The 19167-nt window shown below is 43.3% G+C and overlaps 1 protein-coding gene and 1 pseudogene across 2 annotated transcripts in view; both read left to right on the top strand.

Annotated features, from left to right (window-relative positions):
- LOC104668434 (HLA class I histocompatibility antigen, A-30 alpha chain) overlaps positions 1-19167 on the top strand; it is a 329434-nt gene that overhangs the window by 44554 nt on the left and 265713 nt on the right. The window lies entirely within an intron of this gene.
- LOC104666177 lies at positions 1232-4648 on the top strand (annotated as a pseudogene).

Below are 19167 nucleotides of genomic sequence, written 5' to 3' on the forward strand. Positions count from 1 at the left end.
TGAATTGATATACACACTAGTTACATAAAATAAAATCTTTCTTAACTTTTTCAGTGTTTTACATTTTATAATTTTCTGTGATGCAATTTAATACACTCATATTTCATTCATGCAGTCAGCAAAAATTAATTTAGTCCCTACAATGAACCAGGTGTCCCCTCATATGCTCACGTGCCTGGCATTCTAGAAGCTTCACAAGACCGAGGTGGAGCCACTGGAGTGTTTTAGGTGGAGAAATGACACACTTTGACTCACATTGGCAGGACCACTGTGGAGAGAACAGTCACGTAGCAGGTAATGGGAGAGTGCCAGTGTCACAATTCAGGAGTGACAGTGTGATGGGGACTAAGGGGAGAGGAAGGCCTGAGGGATACAAGGGATGGAGGGAAGGGCTGGGGATGCAGGAGGTGAGGAAAAGGAACAGGGGGATGGAATTCAAAAGCAGCAGAACTCTTAGGTTTGAACACATTAATTTACACTATTTCAATACATTCATCTACAGAGCCTCGAAGGGTGTTACTCTCAGTTGGCCTTTAATACCTTAAGTGGATCTGCTTAAAAACTAATTTTTTATGTTAATCAGGTTTTAAAAATACTAAGTGTTCTTATAAAATATACACACCACTTAGATGTGGATACTTCCTAAAACCTGGCAGTGCATGAGCACTGGTGATGGGCATTGTGACTGCATTTAGTGCTTGCAAATTTGAGGTGAATAAAGTCTGTATACTGACTCCTGGTTGCAACATATAGGAACATAGTGGCTACTTTGTATTGAGGAGATGTTCTGGACTCACACAGAAACTCAGGGCTATGGAATGAAGGTAAATTTAAAATACAACAAGCGGGAGTCACAGATACATTGTCTGCGAAAGTGAAACTTAGGAGCTTTGTGAGTCCTGTTGCAACGCTTTTAGACACATTTACATATCAAAGGGCCAAAGTCACATTTTTTACCGATTAGATTCCTGATCATTCAGGGATTATCAAGATTCTGCTACCCACTGTTGTTAATAAACAAAAAGCAAACTGATCTCTATTCTATCTCATGCACTCAGGCACAACTTTTCCAGATTTAAAGAAAAAGAAAAAAGAAAAGAAAAAAAAAAAGCCCTGTCTCTACACCTCCATTCCCAGGGCGAGCTCCCTCTCTGGCACCAAGCTCCCTGGGGTGAGTTTTCTTCTAGAAGACTCCAGGGGGACAGGTAAAGAGTTGAGACCAGGGAGTCCATTTCAGGGACAGGAATTCCAGGATGAAAAGTGAAGGGAGAGGGACCGGGCCCAAGCCGAGGGTTTCTTCACGGTTTCTCAGACAGCTTCTGGGCCAAGACTCAGGGAGACATTGAGACAGAGCGCTTGGCACAAGAGGAGCGGGGTCAGGGCGAAGTCCCAGGGCCACAGGCGTGGTTCTGAGTCTCAGGCCCCAAGGCGGTGGATGGGCTGGGGAGTCCCAGCGTTGGGGGTTCCTAATCTCCGCAGAGTTTCTCTTCTCCCTCTCCCAACCTGCGACGGGTCCTTCTTCCTGGACACTCACGACGCGGACCCAGTTCTCTCTCCCACTGAATGTCGGGTTGCTAGAGAAGCCAATCAGGGTCGCGCGGCCCCGGTTCAAAAGTCCACACGCACCCACCTGGACTCGGAGTCTCCCCAAACGCCGACGATGGGGTCATGGCACCCCGAACCCTCCTCCTGCTGCTCTCGGGGACCCTGGCCCTGACCAAGACCTGGGCCAGTGAGTGCCGGGTCAGGAGGGAAACGGCCTCTGCGGGGAGGAGGGAGGGGACCGCAGGCGGGGGCGCAGGACCCGGGGAGCCGCGCCGGGAGGAGGGTCGGGCGGGTCTCAGCCTCTCCGCGCCCCCAGGCTCCCACTCCTTGCGGTATTTCAGCACCGCCGTGTCCTGGCCCTGCTGCAGGGAGCCCCGCTTCATCGCCGTGGGCTATGTGGACTACACGCAGTTCGTGCGGTTCGACAGTGACGCCGCGAGTCCGAGGATGGAGCCGCGGGCGCGGTGGGTGGAGCAGGAGGGGCCGGAGTATTGGGAGCTGCAGACACTGGGCGCCAAGGCCCAGGCACAGACTGACCGAGTGAACCTGAGGACCCTGCTCCGATACTACAACCGGAGCGAGGCCGGTGAGTGACCCTGGCCCGGGGCGCATATCACTTACTCCCGGCTTCATGCCTCACGGACGGCCCCGGTCACCCTGAGTCTCCGGGTCCAAGATCGACCCCGAGGCTGCGGGACGTGCAGAGATCCTCGACCCTGGAGAGCCCCAGGAGTCTTTACCCGGTTTCATCTTCAGTTGAGGCCAAAATCTCTGCAGGTTGCTAGGGGCCGGGCCGGGGCTGGGTGGGCGGGGCTGACCGCGGGAACTGGGCCAGGGTCTCACACCCTCCTGGTAATGTTTGGCTGCGACCTGGGGCCCGACGGGCGCCTCCTCCGCTGGTATGAACAGTATGCCTTCGACGGCAAGGATTACATCGCCCTGAACGAGGACCTGAGCTCCTGGACACCCGCGGCTCAGACCACCCTGCGCAAGTGAGAGGCAGCCAATATGGCTGAGCAAAGGAGAGCCTATCTGGAGGGCACCTGCGTGGAGTGGCTCCGCAGACACCTGTAGAAGGGGAAGGAGACGCTGCAGCGCACGGGTACCAGGGGCCATGGGGTGCCTCCTAGATCTCCTGTAGATCTCCTGGGCTGGCCTCGCACAAGGAGGGGAAGAAAATGGCAACAATACCAGAATATCGCCCTCCCTCCGGTCCTGAGGGAGAAGAATCCTCCTGGGTTTCCAGATCCTGTACCAGAGAGTGACTCTGAGGGCCTGCCCTGCTCTCTGGGACAGTCAAGGGATGAGGTCTCTGAGGGAGTGGAGGGGAAGACAATCCCTGGAATACTGATCAGGGGTTCCCTTTGATCCCACAGCAGCCTTGGGCACCAGGACTTTTCCCCTTAGGCCTTGTTCTCTGCCTCACACTCAATGTGTGTGGGGGTCTGACTCCAGCTCCTCTGAATCCCTTGGCCTCCACTCAGGTCAGGACCAGAAGTCCCTGCTCCCCCGCTCAGAGACTAGAACTTTCCAAGGAATAGATTATCCCAGGTGCCTGTGTCCAGGCTAGTGTCTGGGTTCTGTGCTCCCTTCCCCATCCCAGGTGTCCTGTCCATTCTCAAGATGGCCACATGTGTGCTGCTGGAGTGTCCCATGAGAGATGCAAAGTGCCTGAGTTTTCTGACTCTTCCTTTCAGACCCCCCAAGACACACGTGACCCACCATCCTGTCTCTGAACATGAGGCCACCCTGAGGTGCTGGGCCCTGGGCTTCTATCCTGCAGAGATCACACTGACCTGGCAGTGGGATGGGGAGGACTAGACCCAGGACATGGAGCTCGGGGATGGAACCTTCCAGAAGTGGGTGGCTGTGGTGGTGCCTTCTGCAGAGGAGCAGAGATTCACATGCATTGTGCAGCATGAGGGTCTGCCCAAGCCCCTCACCCTGAGATGGGGTAAGGAGGGAGATGGGGGGATCATGTCTCTTAGGGAAAGCAGGAGACCTTTAGCAGGGTTGGGTCTGGGGCCTGGGGGTCAGAACCGTCACATTCCCCTACTTTCCCAGAGCCGTCTCTCCAGCCCACCATCCCCATCGTGGGCATCATTGTTAGCCTGGTTGTCCTTGCAGCTGTCATCACTGGAGCTGTGCTATGGAGGAAGAAGAGCTCAGGTGAGGAAGGGGTGATGGGTGGGGTCTGAGATTTCTTGTCTCACTGAGGGTTTCAAGCCCCAGGTAGAAGTGCCCTGCCGGTTACTGGGAAGCACCATCCACACTCATGGGCCGACCCAGCCTGGGGCCTGTGTGCCAGCACCTACTCTTTTGTAACGCACCTGTGACAGTGAAGGACAGATTTATCACATTGATGATTGTAGTGATGCGGACCTGATCCCAGCAGTCACAGGTCAGGGGAAGGCCCTTGCTGAGGACAGACCTTAGGAGGGCAGTTGGTCCCAGACCTACATCTGCTTTCCTTGTTTTTCCTGATCCTGCCGTTGGTTTGCAGTCACACATTTCTGGAAACTTCTCAAGGGTCCAAGACTAGGAGGTTCCTCTAGGACCTCATGGCCCTGCCACCTTTCTGGCCTCTCACAGGACATTTTCTTCCCACAGATAGAAAAGGAAGGAGCTACTCTCAGGCTGCAAGTAAGTATGAAGGGGGCTGATCCCTGAAATCCTTGGGATATTGTGGTCGGGAGCCCATGGGGGAGCTCACCCAGCCCACAGTTCCAACTATAGCCACATCTCCTGTGTTATCTGACCAGGTTCTGTTTTTGTTCTACCCCAGGTAGCCAAAGTGCCCAGGGCTCTCATATGTCTCTCATGGCTTATAAAGGTGAGACCCTGGGGGGCCTGATGTGTGTGGGTTGTTGGGGGTAACAGTGGACATAGCTGTGCTATGGAGTTTCTTTGACTTGGATGTATTGAGCATGTGATGGGCTGTTTAAAGTGTGACCCCTTGCTGTGACTGATATGAATTTGTTCATGAGTATTTTTTCTACAGTGTGAGACAGCTGCCTTGTGTGGGACTGAGAGGCAAGATTTGTTCATGCCTTCCCTTTATGACTTCAAGAACCCTGACTTCTGTTTCTGTAAAGGCATCTGAATGTGTTCCTGTAGGCATAATGTGAGAAGGTGGTGAGACCAGCCCAACTCCGTGTCCACCATGACCCTTTTCCCCACACTGACCTACATTCCTTCCCCCATCACCTTTCCTGTTCCAGAGAGGTGGGGCTGGGATGTCTCCATCTGTGTGTCAGCTTCATGGTGCACTGAGCTGTAACTTCTTGCTTCCCTATTAAAATTAGAATCTGAGTATAAATTTACTTTTTTCAAATTATTTCCATGAGAGGTTGATGGGTTAATTAAAGGAGAAGATTCCTAATATTTGAGAGACAACACAAATGGAAGAAATGAGAACCTTCCTTCTTGTGCTGATTTGTTGCAGGGGAGGAGAGTAGATGGGGCTATGCCCAGTGGGTGCTCAGGCCACCGTGGGCTTTATGTGGTCACAGCTCGGCTGGGTCGTCTTTGCTGCTCCATTGTCCTTGGCCCTTCAGTAGAACCTTGTCCCATCAGGACCTGCGATCACAGGGACTTGGATGTCACCTAGGGTGGTCCTTACACATAGAAGTCCTTCCGGTATCAAGAGACAAATTTTCAGACCCCTGTATCTCTCGCCCTCCTTCCAGGTCTCTTTCCTGGATTGTATTTTCCATCTTTTCCCCAGCCTTCTTAAAGGAAGTAGATTCTGAAATTTACAGAGAGGAGGGGATCCCATAGTTTCTCATTATAGAAGGATTGGTGTGGGAGGAGGGAGGGAGGGAGGAAGAACACACAAGCAGCCCTGGTGAGAAAAGCACTGGTGGCACTGATGGTGGTGTGAGATGATGTTGTTCTTTAGCTGCCATGAAACAGCATTTGACCTGAGGCTACATTAATAAAGATATTGCCTTTAGAATATAGAGGTGCTCTACAGTGATCATTCATTCAACTGACATTTGTTGTCTGCTAGGGATATGACTGTTTCTGCATTTAGAAAACATCATTAAAGTAAAAACTGAAAAATTTCCAGCCTTGTGGTGCATATATTCTAGATGCACGCTTGTCCAACCCACTGCATGCGACCCAGGACAGCTTTGAATGTGAGAATTTTTTGCTTATCTGTGGTGACAAATATGAATATTATGCATGAACTTTTTTTTCTATTCTTTCTGCTCATCAGCTGTCATTAGTGTATTTTTTGTGTGGCTCAAGACAATGCTTCTTCTTTCCATGTGGCCCAGTGAAGCCAAAAAATTGGACACCTCTGTAGGCAGATGATAGATATAGTATAAGCAGAGTAGGAACAGAAGATGCTTGAGTGAGAAGGTGGCAAGTGCTGTGTGGCAGGTGATCCAGAGTGTGGGCTGTGGGGACTGGGAGGTGGCTGTTGTGCTGGGTGGTCAGCATGGGCCTTGTTGCAAATGCGACCTTGGAATAAAGATTTGACGGATGTGAGGAGTCCACAGGGATGTCTGGGAAAGTTCTTTTCAGGTAGGTAACCTTCAGTGCAGATGCACTAGGGCAGGAAATTGTCTGTGTTCCTGGAAGAACAAAGAGGCCAGAAGGGCTGGACACAGAGAAACTGAAATGAAGTCAGAGGTGTGGACAGAGCAGGTAGCCCTGGAGGGTTTGGGAAGGATGTTGACCTTTGCTCTGAATGACATGGGGAGTTAGAGGACAGTTTTGAAAAGTGGGACATGGTAGGACTTATCCTTTGAAAGCTTCTCTCTGCCTGCTGTGCTGAGAACAGAATTCAGAGGTGGGGACCAGTGAGGCAGTGGGGAAAACAGTGGGAAAGGAATGGAGTATTCCAGGATGGAGATGTTGCTTACCTTGACTGGGGTGTGAGCAGGGGAAATAGTGGGAAGTGAAGGGATTCTGGATGAATGTGAAGATGGACTTCACAGCACTTGCTAATGGATTTATCTGTGGTGTGAGAAGAAGAATCAAGGGCACCCACAGTGTTGGACTGAGTGAGCAGAAGGGTGGAGCTGCTGTCAGTGGAGATGGGGAGACTCTGGCAGGAGCATACAGAGGAGAGGGTATCGCAGGCATTCAGTGGAGGAGACATCTACGAGAATGCAGGTGAGGGGCCCAGATGCCTCTGCAGCTACAGATTCATCATCCAATCACTCTCCTACTTCCACCACCCCTGTGTCTCAGAGCCAGAGCACTATTCTCCCCTGGGCTGTCTGCATAGGCAGGTGAAAGTCAGGGAAGTTACGGTCTGCTGTTGGTTATAGTAAGTCACAGATTATTGTGCTTTCTCAGATAATTAAATAAATAATAAGAGAATGTATAATTAGAACACTTAGTCACAAGACTACAATAATGCAAAGTTTTTTATTCATCTAAAGAAGGCAATGTAAGAAAAATAGTTGAGCAAGAAAGAGATAATATTAGAAGGCAGCAAATGACAATGTACAGACTTAAACCCAATGAGGTCAACAATTACATTAAACATAATGGACTAAACAAGACAAATAGTGCAAGGAGGTAAAAATAAATAAGTAAATAAATAAATAACCATAGGCTATTGACAAATGCCATAATTTCAGTAGAAGGTACAGAAAAGTTGAACATAAAAGGATAGAAAAGAAATACCAGACAAACATTAATGAAAAACCACATGGAGATGCCATTTAGAAAAATTACAGGACACGAGTCTCCTGAGACATGGAGTACATGCAGACAGCTCACAATGTGTTTTTCCTTTTTTTCAGAGACAGGGTCTGTTGCCCAGGCTAAAATGCAATGGTGATATCATACCTCACTGTAACCTCAAACTCCTAGGCTGAAGCAATTCTGCCTCAGCCTTCCAAGTAGCTAGGACGACAGGCATGTGCCGCCACACCTGCTATAATGTCTCATTTTCTCATTTGCTGTGGTGTGATCAAGGAAACAATATCATGGCATGTATTTGACCTGCAGCAGGTACACAACAAATGTCAGGTGAATTAAGAAATAAAATCACTTAGTAATCCAAGCCGTATCCACATTTACATTTTACAGGTGAGGAGCAACATCCCAGACAAGTAAAATAAATTGATTTACATCATCCAGAGCAGAATTGATAACATATTCCCTGTGATAAAGGAATCAGAGCTCTACTAGAAGTCATAGCAGGTATCATGCAAGTCAGATACGCTAATTACTGGAATTGGAATTGATAAATTTCAAGATATACTAAACAAAGGGTTTGGAAGGATTAACTGAATGCAGACATAGAGGAAGAAAATGGATTTATTTAAAAGATGAATAGAATCTTTAAAGAAACAACGTTTTTTAAAAGTGGCCTTATGTGGACCAAAGCAGAGATGAGCTCAAGTGTCAGGTGGGAAAATACCTGACTAAGTGCAGCTTCCAGACCCAAGGGAGACCTAAGAAGCCCGGGACATTTTCGGTTGTCATATGGGGATTGGTGGGAGGGGGTGAGTGGGGTGTACTGGCAAACCTCCCACAATGCACAGGACAGGCCGCTCCACAAGGGATTCTCTGTCCCAAATTGCTAATAGTGCTGCTGTTGAGAAACCTGCCCCAGAGGTAAGTACTGTAATGTCCTCACCATTTCACCGATTAAGAAACTGAGGCACCAGGGGGGAAAGTGTCAGTAGGACCAGAGCTGCAGGCTGAATCCAGGCCACCTGGCTACAGGATCTTGGCTCCCCTAGTTAAGTCAGGGACCCGGGGAGCCGACCACAAACAAGCCCAGCTGTGTGGTGCCTTCATGGTCCTTGGGCGCCCCCTGGTGTTGACACTGGGCCTGTGGCCAAATGAGGCTTGAGGGAAAAAGGAAAAACAGGTTTGGGTAGGTGGATACTCCTTCAGGCTCTCCAGATTTCAAGCCATGACTTATGCTCAGAAAAAATAATGTCCGCCTTAATTATCTCTCCAACCCTGTTTTTCCCAGTCCCGATCAGTTCCCTCCCTCGACTCCATCAACTTCGGCACCTGCCCGACACTCAGCACCCACCAAGTAAGGAGTGAAAAGGTCCCAAGACTAAAGACGAGGTTCCACCCCAGCCATCCCTCCCCTCCTAGAGCTCTAACTCTGTGCCTTTAGTGCTTAGACTCTTAATCTGGGGTCCACGAACTCACTTTCCTATGACACCGCATGCAGAAGTGATGTTACATGCACACATGACTTCATTACAGGACATTGGATATTAATATTCATCAGATCAGCTAGACGCCCAAGACATCACTCTTCCCTCAACAGCTTGTGATTCTCTGAATTAAAGAAAGGGTAGAGATTGAGGGAGGCCCTAACTCCCAATCTTCTACCACTTCTAGGAAAGTGCTGAAAAGAAGTGCAAGGTACTCAACCTGCGCTGGGGATACAGCAGGAAAGCAGAGCGTTCGCAGATTTCACGTTCCATCGAAGAAATACCATTTTGAGAAAATATCCCAGTCACTTTTCTAAGCCCCAGGCAGCAGCTCAAACAGAAAAAAAAAAAAAAAAAAAAAAAAAAAAAAATCTTGGCCCAGGTGAAATCATTGAAGATATAAAACTTTGTGAGACCTGTAGTTAGAGAGAAGGACAATTCACTTGAGGGCCGCAGCAGAAAACCCCCACATCATATAGGGTTTTTCTTCATCATGAAGGTCCCCTGAAGGGACCTTCTCCCCTCAGCAGTGCATAGTGAGGTCATTTCTGTGTAAAAAGATAGAATCTCCTTGGTTCCTGATGTTTACATTTACTGCTCACTCTTTGACTTTGTAGATGCCAACTTCATATTAGACATCTTTCAGTTAGTTTCCTTACTCTGTCTAAGCAGAGAATTTAAACTTGTTTCTGAAGCAGAAAACCAGGGACTGGTTATATAAGCTATCACCCTACTCTGTGGCTCTCTTATGCAATAAGCATAAGAGATTGTGGGCCAACAGAATGTGTAGCAAGGTAAACATAAACCCTCCATTTCAGCCTATGTTTCAGCTTGTCTAGTGATGTTCCAGTCTTGCTCCAGTCTTAACATTTTAAAATTTATAATTTTACTTGAATTTGATTTTATAAGAAGTGATATATATTCATTTCTGTTGGGTTTGTCAGTGAAAGCCTTCTCAAAACAACTGTGGAGGAAAGACAGGTAAATAAATGCATGGTGCTCCCACGTATTAGTGCTCACTGCATCTTAACAAATGTGTCACCCCCACTGCGACAGATGGTGCATCAACAAATGGTGCTGGAAACCTGGATATCCACATGCAAAAGAATGATGCTGGACAAAATTCATGCCCTTCCATTACAACCTTTTCAAAAATAAAGTCAGAATGACTCAAAGAACTAACCTTAAGAGTTGAACCTGTAAAATCCTTAAGAAAATACTGAGGAAAAGCTTATGGACGTTCGAATCGGTAGTGGTTTCTTGGTTGGTGACCACTAGTACAAGTAATATAAGAAAAATGACAAATTAGATTGCATCAAAATGTAAAAACTTTTTTGCATCAAAGGACACTGTTAAGAGAGTCAAAAGAAAATGCACAGACTGGGAGGAAATATTTGCCAATCAGATATCTGATAAAGAATTAATATCCAGAACATGTAAAGAACTACAATTCAACAATAGCAAAACAATCTCATTCAAAAATGAGTAAAAGACATGAATAGACAATTTTCCAAAGAACATATACAATAAGGACATAAAAATAAGGAATGCTGGTCAGGTGTGGTGACTCACACCATAATCTCAGCACTTTGGGAGGTCAAGGCAGGTGGATCACAAGGTCAAGAGATCAAGACCATCCTGGCCAACATGGTGAAACCCCGTTTCTACTAAAAAAAATACAAAAATTAGCTGGGCATGGTGGCATGCACCTGTACTCCCAGCTACTTAGGAGGCTGAGGTAGGAGAATCACTTGTACCTGGGAGGCGGAGGTTGCAGCAAGCCGATATTGCGCCACTGCACTCCAGCCAGGCGACAGAGCAAGACTCCATATCAAAAAAAAAAAAAAAAAAAAGAAAAGAAAAGAAAAGAAAAAGGAATGCCGATAAGGACATAAAAATATGGTAAACTTCACTAGGCCAAGTGTTGGTGAAGATATGGAGAAATGGGAACACTTGTACACTGCTGGTGAGAGTGTACAGTGGTGCAGCCACCATGGAAAACAGTATAGTGGTTCCTTAAGAAAGTGAAGATAGAGGCCGGGCGCGGTGGCTCAAGCCTGTAATCCCAGCACTTTGGGAGGCCGAGGCGGGCGGATCACGAGGTCAGGAGATCGAGACCATCCTGGCTAACATGGTGAAACCCCGTCTCTACTAAAAAATACAAAAAAAACTAGCCGGGCGAGGTGGCGGGCACCTGTAGTCCCAGCTACTCGGGAGGCTGAGGCAGGAGAATGGCGTAAACCCGGGAGGCGGAGTTTGCAGTGAGCTGAGATCTGGCCACTGCACTCCAGCCTGGGTGACAGAGTGAGACTCCTTCTCAAAAAAAAAAAAAAAAAAAAAAAAGAAAGTGAAGATAAAATTACTATATGAGTCAACAATTCCACTTTTGGGCATATAGTCAAAAGAATTGAAAGCAGGAACTCACACAGATATTTGTACACTCAGGCCCACAGCAGCACTATTCCCAATACCCAAAAGGTGGAAGCAACTGAGTTTCCATCAGAGGATGACTGGATAAACAGCCCACGGTGCACACACACATGGAATATTATTCAGCCTTAAAAGTGAATGAAATTCTAATTGGATGAGCCTTGAAAACACTATAAGTGAAATAAGCCAGAAATAAAAACAAATATGATATTTTACTTATATGAGGTAGCTAGAATAAGCAAATTCATAGAAACAGAAAATTGAATAGAGGTTACCAGGGAATGGGCAGTTGTGTTTTAATGGGTACGGTTTCTGTTTGGGATGACGAAAATGTTCTGGAAATGGATATTGGTGGTGATTACACAACACTGTAAATGTGCTTAATGCCACCAAATTGTACACTGAAAACATGGTTAGAAGGTAAATTATATAGTATGTATGTTTTACCACAATTTACAAAAAATGTATCAACACTAAATCCCATCACAGCTCTCATTGAGATTATTTTATAACGATGTTTTAAGAAGCACGTTGCCACTGTGGGGGGCGGGGAGAGGGTCCTTAGGGTTCTTACGCCATTATGTTCTTTTGTGTCACTCCTCAGCCACTTTTTGAACTGTGCTTATGCATCCCAATTTCTGATCTGCTAAGTACTTTCAGGAAAGTTATTCACATGGTAAAAACTCATTAAGCACCTAACTTATTCTTGGGGCTCTACTCTATGGAGTTGATCTCAGAAAAAAGAATCAAACTTCATTGGACCTCATAGATGGCACAGGTAGGGGGTTGGAACATGGGTAAGGAAATCATAACACAACATGTTACAGTATTTTATATTACTTTTTTCTTTTGAATGCTACATTATTTTTATAATGACTGTACTGACTTACATGTACCAATGATTCCAAATTAAAATTACTGCTTTCTCTGTTTCTTTCTTATATATTTTTCTGTCTTTGTAAGTATTTTCAGAGTGGGTATTTTGGAAATAGCCCAACAATTTCATTTATATGATAATGTTTTGTTTACTCTTATTCTTGAAAGTGGATTTGCCAGCCACAAATTTCTATTTGACGTTGGCTTTCTCTAGGCTCTTTGATGATTATGCCTCTTCTGGCTGCTGTGATTAACAGGGAAAAATCAGTTACATCTTAACCCAGTTGCTTCTTAGATGATCTGTGTGTCTTCTGTAGCTACTTTGAAGATGACTGTTTCCCTTTAACATCTGAAGTTCCAGTGCAGTGTGAGTAAATGTGGATCCTTCATTCACAGTGCTATGTATACACTTGCTTCACCTTTACCCATAAACTATGGAATGCCTCATACATTTACTCACTTTGTGATGTGTAGGAATTTAACTAGACTAATGTTAAATCTCATTTGGCCACCATTTACATTGTGAAATCCAAAATAATGGCCCCACAAATATGTCCAAGCCCTAAGCCTATCACCTTTAGATACGTTATCTTACACAATAAAAGAGATTTTACTGACATGATTAAGAGGATAGACCTTTAGATGGGGAGATTACCTTGGATTTTCTGGGTGAGCCCAATCTGATCATATGAATCCTTAAAAGTAGAGATGACTGAAGAAATGTGGGTCAGTTGGAGTGTTGAATTTCTTTTACAGTAATTTCTTCATCTACTAAAATATGACTGTCTCTGTTTTTTAATTCTTTAAGTGGTGAAATGCATTAAAAGATTTAAAATTTATATATTATTGCATTCTTGGGATACATAACTTGGTCAACATAGTCTATTCATTGCACACAGGTAGATATAGTCTACTAATATTTTTCTCAGGATTTTCACACATAATTATATAAAAGTGATATTCCTATAATACTATTTCTTTATTGATTTCCTAACTGGTTCTAGAATCAATGTTATTCGTGCCTAAAAATTTGAGTTGTTTGGATTTTCCTATGATTCCCTATATATCTTGAATATTTTATATAAGTTCATTATATGTTTGATACATGAACATACTTATAAAACTGGATATGTTTGAAGGGAAATAGAATATTTACCATTGTTTTAACTTCTTTACTTGTAATAAATCTTTCTGTTGACATAATTTTTCAGTTTCAAAATTGTTTAAATTTCTCCTATATCTGCAGTGGTATATTTGTCTGTTATGACACTGTCTTATTCTTAATTAACACTGCCTGTTTTATTTCTCTGTTCAATGAACAGCTGCTTTTGGCAGGCTGGGTTCTCAGCAGTGGCAGCTGCCAGGTCAGCCTTGGTGAGTCGAGTCAGTTGCTGTGCCCATGTAGTGTCCATCACAGCCACCACGGCCACTTTGTGCACAGACTCCATGAGCAAGCCCTGTGCGGCTGAGTGGCATCGTCCATGAAGCCATCTTGCCCACCTGATTACAGGGAGCCCACCTGATTACAGGGAGCCCCAGTACCTTGGAGCCCCTCTGTTAGGCATCCATGTGCAACCACTAAGCTCAGCCCCAGTGGATGCTGGGGCTGAGCTTCAGGGTAGGGAGAGGATGTCATTGCTCATTTTCCAGGTTCCAAGTAAAAACCCTCCTGCCCAGCCCATTTGGTTCTCCCTGAATCCTCAACTCTAACAAGGTTTTTTTGGTTTGGTTTTGGTTTTTCACTTTAATTTCTGGGATACATGTGCAGAACTAGCAAGTTTGTTACATAGGTATACGTGCGTCATGGTGGTTTGCTGCACCTATCAACACTTCATCTAGGTTTTAAGCCCAACACGCATTAGGTATTTATCCTAATACTCTCCCTCCCCTTTGCCCCACCCCCTGACAGGCCCCACTGTGTGACGTTCCCCTCCCTGTGTCCATGTGTTCTCATTGTTCAACTTCCACTTACGAGTGAGAACATGAGGTGTTTGGTTTTCTGTTCCTGTGTTAGTTTGCTGAGAATGGTGGTTTCCAGCTTTATCCATGTCCCTGCAAAGGACATGAACTCATTCTCTTTTATGGCTGCAAGGACTGTCTTTTTCTCATCTACCTGGGTAGGTCTTTTTGACTCAGGAAAGTGGATGTGATTGTTAGATTCACCACATCCTTGTTTATTGTGTTGTCAGTAAAATGAAATCAAAATACACACTGCATAAATAATAAAATAACCCATAATAAACAAATATTTATAATGTACTGACACCACTGAGGTTTCCTCCAAGTGTTGGCACAGCTGCAGACACAGCTTTTCTCTTGAGTCAAGACACTGGGTACAGTGAAATGGGAAGAAACCTCAGTCACTACAGAAAGGGCCCCCATGGAAGAGGCCTGGCAGGGGAGTCAGCTGTGCCAGGTCCACCATATTTGAGGATGACTCCCCCTTTCCGGGCAGGACTTTTTTTAAAAAATTCTTTTTGTGTTCACATTAGTTCTGAAATTGCAGGATGCTGAGAGGCAGTACTGGTCAGTTATGCTGTCTCTCTCTTCCCTATTAAATGCTGTGCCAACTGGTGCCTTCATATGTTTCTATCCTCTTCCTAGAGAGGAGCAAAACAATAATGGACAACACTGAAACATACAAGCTTACTTTAAATATGTGCTGTCTGAAGTAGCTACTAAAAGATTAGTTCCACCAAAACGAGGGAAGGTACAGAAAAAAACATTTGCATAGCCATGTTCATAGCAGCATTATTCACAATAGCCAAGACATAGAAGCAACCAAAACACCAATTAACAGATGAATTGATCAAGAAAATGTGGTATATCCAGACAATGGAATATTATTCAACTGAAAAAAAAGGAAATCTTGTTATATGCTGCACTATGGATGAACCTGGAGAAACAATGGTAAGTGAAATAAACCAATCACAAAGAAGCTCCGTACTGCACAATCCCATTTATATGAGGTGTCTGAACTCTTAGAACCTGAAAGTAGTGTGGTGATTGCCAAGGGCTGGGTGGGGGGTGGGGATTAATGAGGAGTTCAATTGGCATAGAGTTTCAGGTCTACAAGATAAAAAGTTCTAGGCATCTGTGGCACAACAATGTACTTACAGATAACGCTAATAGTTAAGATACCAAATTTTATGTAATATGTTTTCTGGCACAATGAAAAAAAAAAAAAAAAGCCCTGTTACTAACTTAGGAAAAAAGCACATAAATTAATTAAAAATATATTAGTATATCCTTACCATTAAAAAAAAGTGATCTAGAAAACCATGAGACAAAAATAGAGATCCTTGCTACCCCAGCTATCATCCACAAACCAGCAGATTCAGCATCTCATGAAACAAGACAGAAAGATTCACAGGCCCAAGCTTGACACCTTCGATCAGTTTGAATTTTGTCGGGACCCCAGGTGGCTCCACTGCATGTAAAAGCACTGTTCCAGATGGTGGTGTAGGAAATCTGAGGATGGTGGCTGTGCTCCATAGGTAGAAGCCTCCATTTCAGATGAGAGAATACCAGAAGGGTCCAGGAGTGATATTTCCAAAAACGTAAAATTAATAGAATGCCCAAAGTTTCTAACTTCTTAAGAGTCATACAGACAAAAGAGATATCAAAGTTAAATTAATGACAGTTATCTAGAAAATAAACAAAAACAAGTATTAACTCCAGGAAGAACAAATGTTGTGCCAGAAGTGAAAAGTATTAAAGTTGATGTATGAAACTATTAGTCATGGAAAAGGAAACAAGGAATGACTGCCTAAACATAATCACTACATACATACACTGGGAATAGGAAAGAATGGGAAGTGTGAAAGAGAACAAGTACTCTAACTATTGTAAACACCCACCATTGTGCCATGCAATGAAAAAACAAAAAAACAAACAAACAAAAAAAAAAAAAACAAGCAGTATTAATAAACAAATGGTAATCAAAGATATGGAAGTCAAGTCAAAAAATCAGCTTAAAATATTAAAAGTCATTGCTCCCTAGAAAAGCAGAAATAGATAAGAAGCAGAGAAGTCTCTCCCTTTTCTCAAGCAATCCTGTGCAAATATTTGACTCTTTCAATTATGGACAATTGTAAATTTGATTAAAATAAAAGCAAAAACTTCAATGAATATGCAAGTTTATGCCTAATGACAACTGTATTCAACTGTATTTAGATAAAGGTTAACTAAAATATATAAATACTTAAACATAAAACAGGCATGCATAAATGAGTACGTAACATCAACTCTAAATAAAAACATGAAAGAATATGCCAATCGACACATCTCTGGAGTCACTACCCCATCTCCTTTACTGGTTGTCCTGTGAACTGAGGCAGGGTGTATCAGGACCTGACTAAGGTCTCTCATCCTTCTCTTGCTTCCAGGCAGGTCTTGCATCCATTCCTGCTGCACAGAGGGCTCTCATCCCTGCCTTGAATCTGTTTGATAGCCCCCACAGCTGCCTCACCAATGCTCTTAGAAGGACCCCAGACAATGGCGGGGGGAACTATCTCACCTCACCACCTCCCTTCCTCAATCAGTCTGAACTGATGGCAGAAGATGTTGATGCTTGCTTTACTCATCCAGATTCCCAGTTTATTTATTCTTCATCAATTCAGTCCACATCTCCCCAGCACTTACTTCACTCCAGAAGCAGACTGACCCTCTTCTTATTTTAATGTCCACAGTTATTTTATTTTCAGTTTTTGTGGGTACATAGAAGATGTATTTATTTATGGACTACATGAGATGTTTTAATACAGACATGCAATACACAATAATCACATCACAGAGAACAGAGTATCCATCCCCTCAAGCATTTATCCTTCATGCTACAAACAATCCAATTACACACTTTTAGTTATTTTAAAATGTACAATTAGGTTTTATTGACTATAGTCACCTGTTGTATGATCAAATAGTAAGTCATATTCATTCCTTCTATTTTTTTGTAACCATTAACCATTGTTACCTCCCATCTGCCCCCACAACTACCCTTCCCAGGCTCTAGTAACCATCTTCCCACTTTCTTTGTCCATGAGTTTCATTGTTTTGATTTTTAGATTCCACAAATATGTAAGAATATGCAATGTTTGTCTTTCTGTGACCTGCTTATTTCACTTAACATAATGATCTCCAGTTCTATCCATGTTGTTGCAAATGACAGAATCTCATTCTTTTTTATGGCTGAATAGTACTCCATCTGTATATGTATAACATTTTCTTTATTCATTCATCTGTTGATGGACACTTAGATTGCTTCCAAATCTTAGATATTGTGAACAGTGCTGCAGCAAACACAGGAGTGCAGATATATCTTTAATATATTAATTTATCTTTTGGGGGGTATATACCCAGCAGTAGGGTTGCTAGATCATATGGTAGCTCTACTTTTAGTTTTTTGAGGGATCTCCAAACTGTTCATAGTGGATGTACTAATTCACATTCCCACCAACAGTGTACGAGGGTTCCCTTTTCTCACCAGCATCTGTTATTGCCTGTCTTTTGGATAGAAACCATTTTAAGTAGGGTGAGATAATTCACTGTTTTGATTTGAATTTCTCTGTCGTTTCATGATGTTGGAAACCTTTTCATATGCCTGCCTACCATTCATATGTCTTCTTTTCAGGAGTATCTACACAAATCTATTGCCCATGTTTTGATCGGATTATCAGATTTTTTTCCCTATGGAGTTGTTTGAGCTCCTTATGTATTCTGGTTATAATCCCTTGTCAGATTAGTAGTTTTCAAATATTTTCTCCTATTCTGTGGGTTGTCTCTCCACTTTGTTGATTGTTTCCTTTGCTGTGCAGAAGCTTTTTAATGTGATGAGATCCCATCTGTCCATTTGTGCTTTGGTTGCCTGTGCTTGTGGTATATTGCTCAAGAAATGTTTCCCCAGACCAATATCCTGGAGATTTTCCCAATGTTTTCTTATAGCAGTTTCATAGTTTGAGGCCTTTAAATCTTTAACCAATTTTGATTTTATTTTTGTATATGGCAAAAGATAGGGGGTCTAGCTTCATTCTTCTCTAAATGGATATCCCATTTTCCCAGCACTATCTATTGAAGAGACTGTCTTTTCTTCAGTGTATGTTCTTGGCACCTTTGTCAAAAATGAATTCATTGTAGGTGTGTGGACTTGTTTCTGGGCCTTCTATTCTGTTCCATTGGTCTATGTGTCTGTTTTTATGTCAGTGCCATGCTGTTGGTGACTATAGCTCTAATATAATTTGAAGTCAGGTTATGGGATTCCTCCAATTTAATTCTTTTTGCTTAGAATAGCTGTGGCTATTGTCGGTCTTTTGTGGTTCCATATAAATTTTAGGATTTTTTTTCTATTTCTGTGAAGAATGCCATTGGTATTTTGATAGGGATTGAATTGAATCTGTAGATTGCTTTCGGTAGTATGGACATTTTAATAATATTTATCCTTCTAACCCATGAACATGGAGTATATTTCCATTATTTAGTGTCCTCTTCAATTTCTTTCATCAGTGTTTTATAGATTTTATTATAGAGGTCATTCACTTATTTGTTTAATTACCAGGTATTTAATTTTATTTCTGGCTATTATAAATGGGATTACTTTTTAGTTTCTTTTTCAGATTGTTCACTGTTGTCATACAGAAATGCTACTGATTTTTGTATGTTGATTTTGAATCCTGCAACTTTACTGGATTTATCAATTCCAATAGTTTTTTGGTGAAGACTTTAGGTTTTTCCAAATATAAGATCATATCATTTGTAAATAAGAATAATTCGACTTCTTCCTTTCCAATTTGTATGCCCACTATTTCTTTCTCTTGCCTGATTGCTCTAGCTAGGATTCCAGTTGAATACCAGTGGTGAAAGTGGGCATCCTTGTCATGTTCCAGATCTTAGAGGAAAGGTTTTCAGTTTTCCTCCATTCAGTATGATACTAGCTGATGGTCTGTTGTATATAGCTTTTATTATGCTGAGGTATGTTACTTCTGCACCAGTATTTTTAGGATTTTTATCATGAGGAAATGTTGAATTTTATCAAATGCTTTTTCAGCATCAATTGAAATGATTATATGGTTTTTAACCCTTCATTCCGTTGGTATGATGTATCTCGTTGATTTGCACAGGTTGAACCATTCTTGCATCCCTGGGATAAATCCCATCGTCATGATGAATGTTC

Source organism: Rhinopithecus roxellana, chromosome 4, assembly GCF_007565055.1.
Source record: "Rhinopithecus roxellana isolate Shanxi Qingling chromosome 4, ASM756505v1, whole genome shotgun sequence".
NCBI classification, from domain to species: Eukaryota; Metazoa; Chordata; class Mammalia; order Primates; family Cercopithecidae; genus Rhinopithecus; species Rhinopithecus roxellana.